This window comes from Phalacrocorax carbo, chromosome 5 (assembly GCF_963921805.1).
Source record: "Phalacrocorax carbo chromosome 5, bPhaCar2.1, whole genome shotgun sequence".
In the NCBI taxonomy this organism is placed as follows: domain Eukaryota; kingdom Metazoa; phylum Chordata; class Aves; order Suliformes; family Phalacrocoracidae; genus Phalacrocorax; species Phalacrocorax carbo.
Window position 1 is genome coordinate 24,344,519 of NC_087517.1, and position 18,261 is coordinate 24,362,779.

An 18,261-nucleotide genomic window follows, 5' to 3' on the forward strand; every position below is an offset into this window, starting at 1 on the left:
TGGAGGTAATGTGTAAGGGGGAAAGCTGCATGTTGGTAAAAGTCAGACAGGCTGTTCTGCTGACATACGGTTACAAATCAGTAACTGCACTGTACTCATTCCAGTGAAATTTGGTGGAGGACAGATCACAGTTTGGCCACAGTAAGGAGACAAGTGGGAGATATTGAGCCAACAATCTCAAGACTCCCCAGGTTTCTTTAAACTAAACAACCAAGGGAGAAATTGCTGCTCATTCAAAAATGTTCATTAAATAGGAAAAAAAAATCCTTTCAGGTACATGAATTTCCCTCAGTGGCCCACGTGCCCTTTTCTCTTGCCCTAAATGAAAGACTTGCTTAAACAAAACAAACAAAAAAAAAGATGGCACAGGCCAGCAGTGCTATTTGTTGATATAGATAAATTTACTTATTTAAATAGTGCTTGAGCTATAGAATTGGATCTATCTAATGCGGTACCATATAGCTGGAAGTGCAGAAAACATTCTTAGGTGACAGAAATGTCAAGGGTTTTCTCCTGATGCTAAGCTGCTCTGATGTATAGCCTAAGACATTGGCAATGCATGCCTTTTGTTACAGTTCAAAGAGGTTTGTATGTTAAAGTCTGCAATTACTGAAGAAGGTATAAATTATGCTGGAAAGTAAATATAATTTGCAGCCTTGGTTTGAACTGCAGGTTCACATTCAGCATGTTACATATTTCTATATTTTTCTTAAACCTGTTAGAAGAATTTTCATCTGATCAGTTGATCTAAAAGTGAATGAAACAAGGCATCATTGTTTGTTCATGTCTTAGTTATATGAGATAAAATGCTTTCTTGTACCCTGCTAATACTTCGTAAATTTTTTTGTATAATTGACTTACAAATCAGAGACGCCAGACTAAAGCAGGCTGCTTTCTTGAGGGCTAGGAGAAAGACTCAGATTGGAGCACTCCTCCTTGACCTCCAGCCAAACCCTTTTTCTTCACTAATGTGCATTATTTTACTCTTTGCAACAGAAACCCCAATTTCAGTTTTGCCATCTGCTTCATGGCAATTGACACTTCAGAGGGCTGGCTATTTATTACTTACTAGCCATGGATAGGAATATAGTAAATTCTTTACAAAATAAAAATCAATACTTACTGACATACTGCGTATTGAAGAAAATAATTGTTTATGGCACTCAGCTTAAGCTGTTCTGGTAATCACGTTGAAAAATACAATATTTATTCATTAGATGAAATTTAATGAGGCCTCCTGGCAGTAATTATAAAAATTACTGTAGCAGTAAATTACTAATGAGTTGTGATGTGCTTCCTACCTGTGAGGAAGGACTGGGGGTTGAAAAACCTGATATCCAGACAACACTAGGGAGGGTGAAATCTTGAGGCTAAAAGTCAAGCTCACAGCAGTGCAGAAGTTGTTCACTGTACCTGAATAGTAAAAAAAAAAAAAAAAAAAAAAAAAAAAAATTAAAAAAAAAGTAGAGGGACCTATAATCAGGAGTTTCACTTTAAATAGACAGTAACTCTAGGTTCGTTTCCAAATCAACACGTATAGGCAAGGGATCAATGTTATCAATGGGAAGAAGAGACTACTTTGCTGTTTGTCCATCACTTTGTCTACAAAAGCGGCCTAGGTGACCTAATTTACTGTAGTAGATCTTAGGCTAGGAGCAACTTCTTGCTTTCTAGTTGTTATGAAGTTTCATGCAAAACACAGCAGAGGACAATGTTTTCTTAGTTCCTTTAAATCTTCAGAACAGTCACCGAAGACGTGGAGCTAAGACAAAGGTTGAAATCCCCCACCAGCTTGCTTTGATGCAGTAGGTTTGACCTGGATTTCTTTCTTCCTTCTGAGACAAAGCTTTAAGGAATGCAGCGGCTTGTGGTAGCAAATGGTACACAGTATGAATAACACTGAGGCATAAAGGTGTAAAAATGGTGCCACTTCTATCAAAAGTCCAGGTTTCTGCTGAGTGCAGGGTGCTGCTGCAGTAGCAGAGGCTGGCTAGAGAAAGGGGTTCTGCTGCATGCTAAAATTAATCCACAAGTGAATTGGCATATGTTTCTTTCTGTAGCTTACAAAGGTGCCATAGATTTGACAGGTGGCCTTTGGTATTGTAAAACAGTGAATAGGCTAGCTTTTAGCAAATATTTGCTGCAAAAGATTGATACTGGGTTCAAACATCTACCCAAATCAAATAGAAAAATGTTGTGAATTTTAATCTCTTGCAGCGCAAAACTGGTCTTAAATATAGTGTTGTGCCTTGAAAGGGAGTGGGGAAGTCTAGCACAATTTATGTCCTCCTTACGCAGGCATGTTGCACAGAAAGGGACCACAGAGCACGGATACTTCCATACACTCGTACATGCTGTGAACTCAAAGGGGAGTGAAATGTGTCCGTCCACCCTTAAGTTATCTTCCAAACCCCTTGAAAGAAACAGAAATGTAGATCCCTTGCACACAGCCTACTTTTGTGCAGAGATGCTGGCTTTTGTGGAGCTATGGTTTCTTAAGCTGAAAGAGCCCCTAAGAGTCAACCCTTGCAGTACTGAGCCCAAGCCCCTTTGTGGCTTTAGCCTTGCACCTAAATAAATGTATACACTGAAAAATATATACAATTGAGTCTTACAAAACCTTGGGCGAGCTAGTAAGTAAGTAGCAACAGGTCAGTATACAGTGGGACTATTTTGCAGTTTCCATAGTTTCAAGAAAAAGGGTGTACCTTTGTTACCCCTTCTACAAAGCAGTGATTTAGCTAATTCATGTTACCTACCTTCTTATTATTGAAATAAGGCAAGAAGAGCTTTTGCCATGATGCAATTACAAAAAGACAACATCTCTGCCTACCAGAAATTAATCTTACCTAACTTCATCACCACAAAATCCACAGAGCCTGCTCTGTCTGTGCTGTTATGTCACCACAACAGAGCTAATGCAGTCACACTGCAGAGAAAAAACATCCATTTTTGGCTGTGAAGATGGTACCTCGGCTGCTCAAGTGCTGGGTTCTTTTCCTAGTGCTGCCACGCATCTCCTCAGTGACCTTAGGAAATTCAGTCTCTCCCTGTTTCCCTTTTTAAAGCATGGAAATCCTCTCCAGGCTTTCCCTTGCAGTCTGGTCCTGTCTGGAAGAGAAAATAAAGTGTGTTTTTTTTATTATTAGCTAAACTGAATTTGGCAATGGACAGATGTTCACTTTGCATACAGCTGTGCTGGCTGAAGATGCATTTTTCTGTCTTTCTGGAGCTGTTGTGAGGCTAAATTAACACTGATAGAAAATTCTGTGGTCTTCAGATAGAAAACACTTTAGAAACAGGAGTTATTGTGGGCTGGATTTTCAGAACTGCTGTCAGCCACAGCTGAAATCAGTGGAAGCTGTGGGCTGAAAAAGCTGGAGCCCTGAACTACAATAGTTTACATGAATGTAGAAGTAGTTCATGGCTGGCACGGGAATTCGGATCAATCTGCATTAAAAGCTTTCAGGTAAACACAAGAGGTAGACTTGGTGGAATGGTCTTTTTTTATTGCTTGGGCTTTTTTTTTGTTGTTGTTTTTAAACTGCAGCATGCAGATCTGAGGGCTTACGCCCAGAAGACTCCAAGCTTTCACTACAGGCTGGCTGACTATTGTCTCATGATGCAAAATAGGTTTTTCATTTAGTGTTGTGCATTCTCATGGAATCTTACAGTGGCAAAACGGGAGCAGGCTACCTAATGTTTTTTCTTCTACGAAATTAATTTAATGTGTGTGGAGGGGGGGAATACTGTGGAACTAAACCTAAAAACTAAATAATAATGATGAAGCTTTTAAGAGAGAATGTCTCACAATCTGACATAAGTAGTAAGGTTGTTGCTGTGCACTATTACTATAATTAAATTACATTATGCTATTGCATTAAACTAATCCGTCAGTAATACTGTACTTAGCAGTAAGATTTTGTCACATAAACATTATGAGCCTTTAAACTTCTGCATTTTGTCTTGCAAAATGCAGGGAAAATACAGAAATTGGAGCAGCAGAATATAACATGAAAAGCTAGAGCAGTGAAAAAAGGCCATCTGGTTCAACATGCCAGTCCTTTTAAAGCAGGTAAGTTAAGAGTGTTAGAATACATTTACCAAAAGGGTGGAACATGAGATGTATGCGTGAGGTGCCTGCTATTACTTTGAAAATATTAAGTACCAATCTAAAAATTCTTTTTTTAGTATTTTCCTGAACTTCAGGACATATAAGATTAAATCAGAAGCTGCTGAGAGTAAACTGTTAAGAAAAACATGCAAATAATAACCAAAATGAGGCTGCAATCTTTTCTCTGAACAGAAGCAAAAAAAGAAGGAGGCTACAGATCACTTAGGCTATGATCAGTGAAAACAGGGCAGCTGATCAGAGGGATGCAGCCTTTAGAACAATGTTAGCTCTTGCAGACCCAGGAAGCAGAATAATATTTTTCAAACTGAAGACTTCACTCCTATTGTAACAGATAAAACCATCGTTCAGACCAGCAGATCCCATCCTCTCTCAGCCTGGTAAGCTGTTGTACATTTATTCTGGTGCTAGATGTGTCTCCACAACACATCTGCTGTTTTCCAACTGTGTTACTGGAGCTTTCATCCACATCCTGTTGACAGCTATCCCTTTCTCACCTTTGCAAAATGCAGATCATCTTAATTGTTCCTTTTTGTTATCATGCACAAACAATTACTTGGATTTTAGCAAAAATTATCAAGGAAAATATTAAGCAGATTTCTGTCCCTTTGCTTACCTCTTCCTCAGACAGCATACAAACACACACTGCAAACTTACTGAATGCCACACTGCTGTGACTGGAACTACAGCATTTGCTGTACTTCCTATATTTGCCTCTGCCTTTAAGTGTTCACTGAACCATCTTGGTCTGCAGTCCTTGTGATCTAATTGTGCATGCAATATGCCGGGATGGCCATGCTATTCATTAAGGATTCAGAACATATACAGGGGTCCTCTTCTAGCTCCTGTGGGTAGGAATAGGATGAAAACATTATGAGACTTTATTAAGTCTTATAAGACTGCCACCCCTTGCCTCTGGCAGCCTCAGGAGTGGGAATTAGCCTTTACAGGGAGGTTATCATCCATAATACATATTTATGCTGTGTCCATCGTGTATAAGAATGCTCTCAGTAAAACTTAGGCTAGGCTATAATAATACTTTGCACTTCTTTGTTGCTTTTCATCTGAGGATTTCATTGTGCCTTTAAAAGCTTTCATTAACTAAAATTCACATCCCCGTTGCGCAGTAACTGTGCATTAACACCTCCACCATATGCAAAATGCAGTTCAGAGAAGCAAGGACTGGTGTAAATGCTTTAAAAAGCTGGAAGGAATGGGGGAAAAAAACCTCTGGAATTGATTATTTGCACATCTATGTGCTAGCCCTTTATTTTCTATCTAAAATATATTGGACTTGGATTGATGCTCTGACTAAACTTTGCTGCATTTTTAAATGCTGATGTGTGTCAAATTCAGCATTGTTTCAAAATTCCCAATACATTCATTTCCAGGTTCATTTATTATCTGCTGGAAATCTATCCTTTGATAACTGGATGCAGATGTAGCAATGAAAGTGATATAATTGCCTGTGGAGCTAGGTACGCATTTTCACTATTGTTACAGGGTCTAGTTTCCCCAGGATGTGTATGACTCTTGTGAATGCCAGTTACACGCATTCCCGAGAAGAGAATATGCCCCTAAAGCTACAATGTCCTTCGTGCATAGCCTCCAATCCTCTACAAAGCTTACATTTCACAGGATTCAACAGTATTGGTTCTTTTGGGATCAATGAGAAACTCACCACCCATCTCCAGTATCTCTGAATTACAGAGCAGAACCAGATCAAACACAGAAGAGTTCCCTCATTTATCCTGCCTCTGTAATACATCAGAGTGTGTGCTGCATTCATTTTGTGTAGGCGGGCTGGTGTCTAATGTACTCTGTGAACATATTTATAAAGGATTAACCTGTGCCTGGTATTCCTAAAAAATGATTTAGTTAAAATACATATTTTATTCTACTTGTCTCAACCATACAAATCATTCCTGCTTAGCTTTGATATTACTCATTTTTGCTGGGGTGTAATACACTGCACATTATCAGTAGTACTGCTATGTATGACAGGCTTTTTTTTTTCCCCCGAGCCAATACTTCTCAGCGCATTGTATGGTCTGCATCTGAGAATTTTAACCTGCAGTGAAAGTATTCACTAATAGAATGTACTGCTTAGCAAATGCTGAAACACTGAGCATCTGAACAGGGTGTTCTTGCTTTAAAAACATTTAGAAGCAAGCTGGGAATAGAAGGTCAGGAATCACAGGCGCTGGGAAGGACCTAGATGCACTGTGTACCTGGGATGCTGTGTGTGAGCACACACACTCTCTGACCTGGCACCTGCCATGCTAGGAAGGATCCAGTAACGTGAAGCTCCTGGACTGCAAACAATTGCAGCCCACCCCTCCCACCAGCTGCAAGTTAAGTATATATGTTTTAAAATATTTATTTTGACACAGGCAATATTTAGATATTTGTTTTGTGTAGGAGAAGGATTAAAAGGAAATACAAATGAATAGCTTAGCAATGGGGAATTCTGACCCTCATCTGCAATATGTGAAGAAAGCTCCAAAATGTTAATAGTAATTTGAGAAGTTGCTGACAAGGAACTTAGGATAAAACTGAATAAGGGCAGTCTTCTGATGAAGGATTAGGGGTAATTTACTAAAGATCACAGCCACAGTGAAAATGAGCAAAGTAAACACTGGAAAACCTATTACTTCAGATGTGTGACAGCCAGACTTGTTTCCTCTCACCTTGATCTTCAACTGGGATTCAGGGCGTGGTTTGGTTTTGGTGTTTTGTTTTGGGTTTTTTTTCCTTTGTATCAGGCTATACTGGGATTGCAACTCTGCAAAAAAAGCTTGTAGAATGTTTTCAATATCTAACATCTTCTGGTAGAAAGGAATGGTGGTAGTTGATTGTATTTTTGCCACTTACCTGATTGCCTTTGAATTCAAGGAGTTCAGCCCATTTTGAATTCTGTTCTTGATACCATGTTTTTTTTGTCAGTTGCGTGTCAGATATCATTTGTTGCACCATCAGTCCATCTTATCTGGGTATGAGAAAACACAAAAATCAGTGTATGTAGAGGGGGGAGGATTCTTCTCAGCAGCCCATCAAACAGTTTCTCTAGTTCATTTTCTTCCCCATTGTTCAAATACCAACTCAGAAGCTTGCAAATGTTTCTTTTTCTTGCCAAGACAGTGGTACTTTTGCCCTGGCACACATTAATGTTTTTTTTCTCTTTTCTTGTGTTTTGAGTGCAGCTGAACAACAAATTCCTCTCTGTTTAACAAGCAACTTCCTCATATTAAGTTTTTTCCATACCAAAGTGTCTTTTTTGATTTCAGCACAGCTCTGCATTTGTATTTGTTAATTAAGTACTGACAAGCGAATAGCACCAAGTGCAGCAATATTGTATGCTTGTGGGCTTTCAGAACAGCCCCTCTGGAACCTGAGCCCGTCTGTCTCAAGGAGCTACAGCAGCAGCTGCACTTTGAGAGGTAGCTAGTAAGACAGCAAGTTGCTATTCAGGAAACCAGAGTGGCTCCTTCAAAAGAAATCTAACCTATTTTCTGCTATTCCACGTGCATTAGACTTAACGGTACTCTCAGAAATTTTCATGCAGCTTACACCCATTTCACACTCCTCCCTGAAACCCAGGTCACTTCAAGTTTTACAGCAGCAAAATAATTTGCTGCCTGTTTTCTCACCGATGTAAAAGTCTTTCTTTGAATGGAAGGTGGCCCACTGGAGGCCATAGGAGGACATGGACAGATGGATGGATGTGTGTGTACATGCATCTGGAGTTCTTTTGTTCTCCCAGTTAGCTTTGATAAAACAACCATTTCAGTAATTTCTTGGCTGCCTTTACAAGGAAAAAGATCTTGGTCTTTGCTGCTCCTGGAAGAGAGGTTGTCGTAATGTTGCTCCCCCACTTGACTGACAGGCACCTTTGCGAACACACAGCATGTTTCATCTCAGAGCACTCGATGAATATCCTTAGCCCCCCCACCCTGGACCAGCCCACCTCTACTTGCAATGCTCCTGGCTTTTTCTCACAGGATTGCAATCCCTGCCTTTTGTTCCTCCTTCTCAGGAGTTAATGCCTCCCCACCTTACAAGTCAGCAGTGGATTCTGTCAGTTAAAAACCCCAAATAACAAACCCTCCTACCCTGAAGGCCTTTTCCTTTCAAGCATGTATTTTTCTAGCCTGCAAGGGAGTCAGTGCCATAACCCTAAGCTTTCATGGAATAGTTTCTAAGCCTGTATCTGTGTATTATGAATATCTTCCAAAGGGGGAACGAACATCCCCTTTTCTGGCAGCTCCTACGTTTCATGACTTCCTGCCCCCTGCCCGCTACCCTCTGCTCCTTACAAGCCCCTGCACTTCATCCCCTCTGCGTGTAATGTCTCCTTTCAAATCCTCCCGCACTGCTGCTGTCACCTCAGCATGCTCCAGCTGTTGCTTGCCAATGCAGTCGCAGCCCAGAACCCAAACATATTTGCCTCTGTTAAGACATCCCACTGTTGGTCTTTTGCAGATTTCCAGAAAGCTGGATGACCTGTGACACAAGCTTCCAATCTTCCTTTTCGTCCACACTCTTTTTCCCTATCTGTTGGATTTTTCTCTGAATTTCTGTGGCCTGAAAAAGAAAGCATCAGCTTGTTTTTTTTCCTTTTACCCCAATTAACATCACTGGCATCACATCCCCACCTTTCTAGCCGAAGTAATCTTTTCTTGGCGCTATTCAGTGTTGCTGCTTGCTTCATAACAAGCTGCTATTAAGGAATGCTAGACACATCTTCTGCCCTGGGGATAGTTGACTGTCTCTAACCCAGAGGCAGGAGACTGCTGGCTCAGGGGCAAGAGGCGACTCCTACACAGAAGTGTGAAACACTAAGTGACATATAGGGCCAGCTTATAAAGGGAAGCATTAACAGAAATCATGTTCATTTCAGAGACACAGAAAAGGATCCTGAAGACAAAATGAAGATCTGAGATTATTAGGTGATCTAACATCATCTCCTTCATTTCATCACCCACGCTTGCTGTTTCTGACACATTTGCTGAGCCCATGATGCTTAAACTGTGAGTGTATTCAGATTTCTTCTGCTCACCTCCTCACCCCATCTCACTTTACTTTGAAATGGCATCTGCTTAGAAATCAAAGGTTTTTATCTGATGTCTCAGGCAGTAGCATGTCAGTTAGGTATATAAGAGACAGAGGGATTTAAAAAACAGGGAGGATAAAGCTATCAAGATGACTGAGGCCTTCTCGTGCTCTGCAGTGTGCATAACAGGGTGGTATAGAGAGGATGTCTTTCCCTGTAGGAAGCTCATAGCTCCTGCTACTGACAACAATTGCTACAGGCTTTTTAGATGTGACAGTGATTCAAGTTTTGTTTTCAGTCTCTGTTGGTTCTTTTTTTTCATCTCCCCAGACCCAAGGGACCGATGGCCAAGCAGAACTAGGCACTCCACTAGTCACACGCATGCGTAACCTCTATGGTGCTCATGACAGACCTCCCTTTCACCTGCTCCCCAGTCCCTCCCCGAACATGCTCATTCCAGCAGGGAGGCTGTCTTGGAGCCCAGCTGCATAACACAGCATCTCCTGGCAATATTTTTGCTCCCTAGTGACTCTCTGCCTTTTGCACCTGATGGCAAAAGATAATCTGACACCTCAAATCCTACTAGTTCTGCAAGACAGCTTTTATATAATCAGTGGGTACTTTTACCCTCTTTTCTCCAAACATGAATATAAGGTCCAGCTTGACTCCCTCATACATTTTTTTAAAGAAAGCAGCTGTGTTGTCCTTCAGGAAAACAGCTTGTAATTTAGCATTACTGCATTATATCCCCTAGGCAACGCTTTCTGTCTTCAGGACATATATTTATCACAGACATCACAGTATCTCTATGGTGCTTTAGTTTTCCATCAAGGGAAGCTAAAAGAGCATTTAATTCCAAAAAGCTCTGATTGATCTTCGTCACAATGTACCTCTGGTGCTTCTCTCAATGTCTCCTCTGCTGAACAAGATTTCTTCTTCCTCTCTTGATCTCTCAGAAGCCTAAACTAATTTCAGAAGCGTGGCCTTGCTTTGCCTTCTAGTGCTACCTGTCTTTGTGCTAGGCAGAGCTTTCCTGTCCTTTGGTCAGCACTCCAGTCCTCATCAGCTCCATCAACCAGTGGCTCTGCCTTACTCAAGAGGCTCCCAAGGAGAGTTGAATGTATGTCAGCAAATAAATAATTTGCCAGCATTGGATGACTTTTCACTTTTTGTTCTCGGTTTCTCTTTTGGTATTACAAAACAGCCATGGAGAGTAGGTAGATGGACACATCTTAAAATTAGTTCAATTAAGATGAACAGAACCATCATGGCCCCATACTACTTCTGAAACTTTTCTCTAAGTTCTTAATGCAAGCTGCTTTGTTAATTCCTGCTCCTTTTCACCCCTGAGCTCAGAGCCGTACCCTTCTATTGTTACAAATTCTGATCCCAAAAGACAGAAGAAACCAAGCTTAGTCTTCTGAGTAGGAGATACTTTATGATAAAGCACTTGCCCAACCTATTTGATCAGCGCACACACAGGCAGGAGAAAAAAACAAGCAAGCAAGGAAGAAGTGGGAATGCAAATTTTAGAGAAATCTTTCAAAGTCTGCAGTAATTGGCAAGGTAAATGAAAGGCTCTTTCTGCTTTTCATAACACTGGTAATATCAGTTTATGATAAAAAGCTATTCTGAGTTACACAAGAAGGTAAGATATTTGCCAAAAAAATTTCTTTAGTTTCTATTCTATTTTTTATGATGGACAAGAAGTGCCATCCATACTGATTGACTGTTGGCATGCGACTTACCACTGAGCAACTGTATGTTGATGGATAAGCCAGTCCCATCCAAGTGTCAGGAAGATTATCAAAAAAAAGAGCTGTCTGTAGTTGCTCCATCTCTGAGGAGATTGCCAACTCACCCTAACAAAAGAAAACATTAGTGTGCTATTTGCGTCGCACAAAGAGACTGTGATAAGATGACATGATAAATGATAGAGGGCTTTTTTTTCCCCAGTAAAAACACATAAGGTAGCTAAATCGTCAAGTGTAAAGAATATCTTGGCTCTTGCAACTGGGGCGAGTAATTTATTTTTTAAAAAGGGGAAATGGTCAGAAAAACAAGAGTGTAGGTTCTGGGTTTTCTGTATTTCTTAAATTCACTTTAATTGCATTAAGTAATTATATGATATAGTAATTCATATACATATGCACAGAAGCACCCACCTACACATATGTACAGGGAGAAAATGATAAAGGGCCAAATTACTAACTTTCTTTCAGATATTCCACAGAAAATTGTACACGCAATCAAGCTACCATTCTGCTGGCTTGCTTGCACTAATGGCTATTTGAGTGCTCATGTTTTGTTACTCTGAATTAAAGATCGAAAGGGAGGTAATTCTAGGTGGTGAAAAAGGAGGTCCCTTTGAAAAAATAGCCCTATGTATTAGATTTTCAGTACCTAGTCTTGGAGTGGTATGCATTAACTATGGCTGTGCATGCACATACCACAATTGTCTGTGTAAATTGCTAGTGATGCCTAAGCAGCTAGTTGGTTGCCCAAGTCCATGATTTGAACATATATTAAATGTTAGTGCAGCAGGTACATCACTGTTTGAGATCGCTAGATGTTATGAAAATTTGACCCTGCGTGGTTAAGAACATTACATGTTGCTATTCAGCACTTTGTCGGCGTTGAGAGACATTATTACAGAAAAATGCCAAAGACGTGATGAGTTACTCATGTCCTTTTTACCTAGCTTTACTGTACTAGATGCGTAGTGAGATCAGGACTTGGGTGTTACTGTTACTGCACCTTCACTCGCAGTTAACGGCCATCTCCTAATGATGGTCAAATGCCACATACTGCCGTCTTTGAACATGTTGATCATTTAACACGAGCTGAACCATGTGCCTTATCCAGCAGGAATCTACACGAAGTAGAGTTCGTTTTTGGCATCAGAGGGTCTCTGAGGTATCAAACAGCTGTGAAACATGTGAAACGCCATAACTAGCAACCAGATCTGTTAGCAGCTATAACAGAGAAGCCAAATTTCTGCAATGGCAGAAAAGTGTCCCTATCTTACTGCTGGGTCTGCACTGAAATGGGGAGTCAGACTGCAACCAGAGGCCTTGTGTTTTTCTTCCTAGTAAGTAGACAGAGAGAGGATTTCAGTCTCCTGAGCATCTTAATGTGGTTTTTTTTTTTTTTTGCCTCCCACAAATTAAAACAAATAATTTGATATATGGAGTCGAGTTACATGTTTGGAGCACGCAGTTTATGGAAGCACATTATTTTAATCAATGAAATCAGAAAAAAGCTCCCCAAGTATCACTCACAACTGCCTGTTACTGGCACCTACGTTGATGCTGTGTTTAAACCCATGCATCCCCTGAGATTAGTAAAGCACATGTATCTTCAGACCTAAACTAAGTTCTTGAAGAGAATACCTAACTTCATCTATCAGCAGATCCAGTCTCTCATATTCTGGAAAAAAAATCAATTTATGTGAGGAACATTCTGCTGGTGTTTGGATAAAATATCTGATCTTATTTCCTTCTGAAAGTTTTTTTTTTTCTGTATACCATCTAGCTCTGCCTTCACCTCCAAGAGATACCATGTTGTCATGAGGCAAGTCTCTCGTGCACCCACTCCTGCAATAATGTAAAGGAAATTATAAACTTTGTGTATCTTAACTTTATGCAATGAAAGCAGTTCTACTGCCTTCATGTCATAATATGAAGGATATGGAGGATTTATCCAGTGAAATGGAGGAGGAGTGGAAGACCTGTGCAACAACATTTCATGCTGTTAGGAAGAAAAGCAAATTCTGCCTTGTAGTTTGCAAATAATGCCATTTTGCAACCTGACAGAGGATCCTAAATAGCCCAACCCCATTAATATATTGTAACACTCCAGCAAGATCTTTTTAATATGTGGTGCAAAATAATGCATTTATGACTCACATATACTAGAGATCCCTCATTACAAATTTCAGATTAAATCCCTGTAAAAAAACGGGTATGAAAATGCCTAAGTCTATTGAAATTGGTGGCCACAGGAGAAGAAAAAAACAAAACCAAAAACATAAAACCAGAGACATCACACCATCTTGTGACAAATTTGCAGCCTGCTCTATGTTTTGACTGACCTTGTCTTCCACAGCTTGGGAGACTCCTTCCCCAGTGACTGAGTATTTGAATTGCAGCTCTAATAGCATATGGAGCATGTTGTCTGCAGTTATTATCACAAAAGCAATCTCCACATTGGGGTGTGGGCCATAACGGATGGGGCTTTGGGGAGGTAGCATTTCATCCATATTTTTATGGTAACCTTCATAATCCAGGTTTGAAGAGACTGCAAACCCAGAAGCAAGCACTGACTTCCTATCAAACTGTCAAAGAAATAATAAAAAACCTGTCACGAAGACACTGGTGGCAATCCTCGCTAGACAGAATAAGGAACCTGCTTAGGCATAAATGAAATTGTTATGGAGTCATTGTTGAGAACAAGACTTTTAAAACACTTTTATATCCATGGAAATTAATCTAATTTGTTCCCCATTTTAATTAGCATCTTTATGTCACACCCAAGCTCCAATCTTTGCAAGAAAAAAAAAAAAAAGAATTTGCTAATAATCAGATTATTCTTCAGTTAGAAAACAGGAGAGAGATCATTTTAATTTAAAAATAAGGAGAGAGAGAGAGAAATATTTTAAAAGAAAAATGTTATTTCCTCCAAATTACAAAGTGCTGTTCTCCGGTGTAACATTATTATTCTGTGTAGCAACTTATTAAATGAAGCAATTTATGGTAGCATCTCTGAAAAATGCCATCCTTTATTGAAATGAAAGTGAGTAATAGTGTAAGGACTGTAAAATAAAAAGGCAGAATATCTTCCTTTAGACCATTACAAAAATACATGTATTGTCTATTTGACAATCAATACACTACCATAAAATAAAATGGAGCTGTGGTATCATCATCATAATTTCTATTTCAAATGGTTTGCTGAGAACCAAATTGTGTCTTTTATGGAAAAGAGTGACAAATGGTTTAATTCAATATCACACGCATGTGTGTATATATGAGCTGAAATTCTGTTGCAACTCAAAGCTGTTAGGCAAATATTTTAGGATCATCACAAGTTTAAAAACAACAGACATGTGGGAGTATATCCGTTTATTTACACTTGTACTGACTTAAAATTCAAAATGTTATTTGATGCTTTTAAAGTACTACTGTGGGATGTTAAATTACTGCTGAATTCTTACTGTTCTGAGATACCTTTCAACCTGCCAAGATGCATGATGATGATGATGATAATAATAACAACAGTGGTAGTGCAGGGATCTTTAAAATAATGCGGGGCTCATTCCTGTAAGATAAATACCATTTTCACTAACCCCCATTTTATGATTCAGCATTTCTCATGCAACAAAGTGAAATAATGAAAGTAAAATAACAACAGGTTTGTGTGGGATGGGAAAGGGAAAACGAGCACGTGCATTGTCAGAATTTCTGCAGAAATTGTAGGAAAAAAAAAAGCTCTCATAAATGGCACATCCCTCCCCCCCTCCCTCGCCTCGGGAAAATTCCTTCTCTTGTTTTTACTATTCACTACATTTCCTTCTTTATTCCTTTTCCTGACCTCATCCTTTTGTTCCCCTTCCCTCCTCAGATGCTTCTCCTTCCTCCTCGCAGCGGGAGGCTCCTGGCAGCTGGGGAGGGCGAGCCACGGCGGCGGGGTGGCGTGGGGCTTGCCAGCAGGTGAGCTGGCTGCTGGCTGGGGGCACTGGCGCCCGAGGAGAAGGAGGACAGGAGCCCACAGTTTGCTGCCATGTACAAACAGGGCCTGTTTCACTCCTGCCTTCCTCTTCGACTGTCCCAGGGACAGGGTGGGTACGAAGCCCCCACATGTGGTGCTGGGAGCTTTCTACACCTGCCTTGCTCAGGGCTGGGGGGGCCGGGAGGAGGAGGAGGAGGTGAGATGGCACACGTGTTCTCAGGTGAGGACGGGGGCTATGAGCCACCCCTCTCAGCTGTGCTCGGCGTGGGCTGGGAAGCGAAGGCGTAGGTGCTGGCTGCTGCCTGCCTCCCACCTGCATCCGACAAAACGCTGAGCTCAGCGAGGGTCCCTCCGGCCGCCCAGCACGGCCACTGCTACAGGCGGTGATAGTCACAAACTGCCCCACAGGGGTGGGAGAGGGCTTTTTTGCCTCCCTCTTACCAAAGCAGTTTTATTGCCCACTGACACTTCGTAAGTATCGCCGCTCGGCTGCAGCCTTGCTGGCGCAGCATTACAAGAAACCTTTGCTTTGATAAGGGATCAGAGGTCACCGCTGCAGGGGATCAGGGGCTGATTTATTAAACAGCTAAATCTCTTTAAGACGTAATTCTTCAGAAAGAGTTGTGTACTTGCAGCCATTTAAATGAGTAAGAAAGTACACCAGTTAATTGCAGGATTTACTTTCCCCAGGCACAAAACCCCGCTCAGCGGGTGGACGCAGGTGGTTGCGGTCGGCCGAGTCGCCTCCAGCGCTGCAGGTCTGTCACTTCCCTGGGACGGGTCTCTGCTCATGTCACACCCCCGTCCCCCGCATGGAAGCTGCGGGAGGAAGCGCGGTGCGCGCCCCGCTTTCGCTGGCGTGGCTCCAGCAACGCCTCATGGCTTGTGTGTGGGTGACGCGGGTCTCACGTCGGGCCGAGCAGGAGGCCCTGGGGCGGGCGAGGGGGTTTCCCCGCAGGCACCGGCGGTGTTTGGCGGTGTTGGGGGCGCGAACCAGCGCGGGCAATCCCGCACGCCCTGTCCGCAGGAGGAAAACCTTCCTCAGAGACCGGGCGGCACCCCAGCCCCGCGGCCCCGGCCGGGGTCAAAACCGGAGGGTCCGCGCCTCTCCCCCGCGGCCTCCCCCTCGCCCGGGGCAGACCCGCGGCTCGGGGCCCTCCGAGCCCCTCCCGGCCGTGCGGCCGCAGGCCCGGCGGGGCGGGCTGGCGGAGCCGGCCGGCTCCCCCCCGCCGCGGCGCCCGCAACGGGCGGCGCCCGCACGCGCCTCCGCCACGGCCCGGGCGGCGACGGCTGCCGGCAGGGGGCGCTCTGGCTCCGGGAACGCGCCGCCGCCGCTGCGGCCGCGTCCCGCTCGCGGCCCCGCCACCCCCGCCGCGCGGCGCGGCATGGCGCGACCCACGGGAGGGGGACGGAGACGGGACCGGGACCGGGACCGGGACCGGGGAGGGGTGGCTGCCCCGGGCGCCCGGCAGGTACCGCCGGCCCGCGCCGCAGCGCGGGCTGCCGCGGGGGAGCGGAGGGGTGACGACGTCCGGGACAGAGCCTGGCCGCCGGGCGGAGCGGCGCGGACCGTGGCGGCGACCCGCGGCCGCCCGGCAGGTGCGGTGTGGCCCGGCCCGCCCCGCTCCTCCCGGGCCCCGGCCCGGCCCGGCGGGCCGCGACACCCCGAGCGCGGCCGCCAAAAGTGGCGGCGGGCGGCCGCGGGGAAGCGCGGACACTCGGCGGGGCGGAGGGGCCGCCCGGGCCGGGCCGGGGGCGCCCGTGGTGCCGGCGGCAGGCGGAGGCGGGCAGCCCGGCCCCGCCGCCCCGGGAGCGGCCCGCCGCGGGGAGCGGCCGCCGGCAGCCGTTCGTGGCGAAGGAGCGCGTTTCGCCCGCGGCCGGCGGTTTTCTTTGTGCGTTTGTCAGCACCTGGGTGACATTCCTGCCGCCGCGCGGCTCCGGGCGATGCCTCCCCTTCTGTATTGCCGGGAGAGGTTATTCCAAACGAGGAGAGAATAAGAAAAGCCTTTGTAATTTTTACGAAGGTTTTTTAGAACATACTGTTTAAATGACAGTCGGAAAACAGTATTTATTTTTTGTAATTGGTGAGTTCCTTAGCATTCAGGTTGATGCTCTTTAGTACAGATATGTATTGCAAAGAAATTCTCGATTTCTTTGACCGTGTCTCCGATCATATCTTACAATAACTACCTGTATACACCTATGCTTGTACGTGTCCTTTGAGAGTAACAAAAATTGCTTTTATTAAAAGACTTCCAAAACAAAGATTAAAAAGGACAGAGGAAAATGCGATAACCTAGCAGCCAAAGCACTCTTTCCTCTTATGTACCATCCAAACATTTTGGACCGAATCCTTAGCGGTATAAATTGGAACAGGGAGCATCACTGATTCACCTCAGCTGAAGACCTAATTCCAGTGCCCGACGTACTCGGAATATGTAAAAGATGTTCCAGAGACACAAAAAAGCATGGTCTTGCATTTCAAGAAAAAATCAAAACTAAGCTAGACTAAACCAAAATATGTTCTTATTCTGCACTACAATAATAATCTGTAGTGACTGCAAATTCTTTGTTTCCCGTGCACACAGGCGTGTTTTTAACCGGAAGCTGTATGTGATGCTTTAAAATGAAAAGGAGTAATTTCTTGCTTGAATTTTTTTTGGTGGTGTGTGTACGGTTATTTCACTCTAGGATATGTGACCAAATCTTTAAGAAATTAAATGCGTTCTGCCTTATTATTGCATATCCTGTAAAGCCTTTTAGTGACTTCTTCATGTCAAGTGGCTTTAAAATGAGAAGTTTAATAGTCCCATTTTTAAAGTTTTATTTCAGTGTTGTTTTACTTCCCTGGTCAAATTTCAGCAGTGCAGCATGGTGATCAGGCAGCATTTCAGGTAGTGGCTAATCGGTTATTTTAATAGGAGGTTTCCCAAATCCCCTGTGGGATGAGATGTTCTTTAGGAGAAGGGGCAGGTTCCCCACACTCAAAACCAATCGCCCTGCTGACTTCCTTCCCTGGGTTTCTTCAGTAATTTCTCTAATGTGCCAAGCCACTTTGCTACAAAATAAATATTCAGAGGATGGGGGGGGGGGGGGGGGGGGAGAGAGAAGGGAGGAAAAAATAGGCCTCCCAGTGAGCTATTGATTTGAAATATGAAACATTTTATTGATACAAGAAAAACCCAGACATAAGGAAGCAGTCTGATATTGCACAATATTTGAAAAAAAATTGTGTGCATCTGTTTAGCACAATATACTGCATAATGACAGCAATCTTCCCTGTTTGTATCTATTCATCTGATTATACAGCGTAACAATTCTTTTTGCTACACATTTAGTTAGTAAA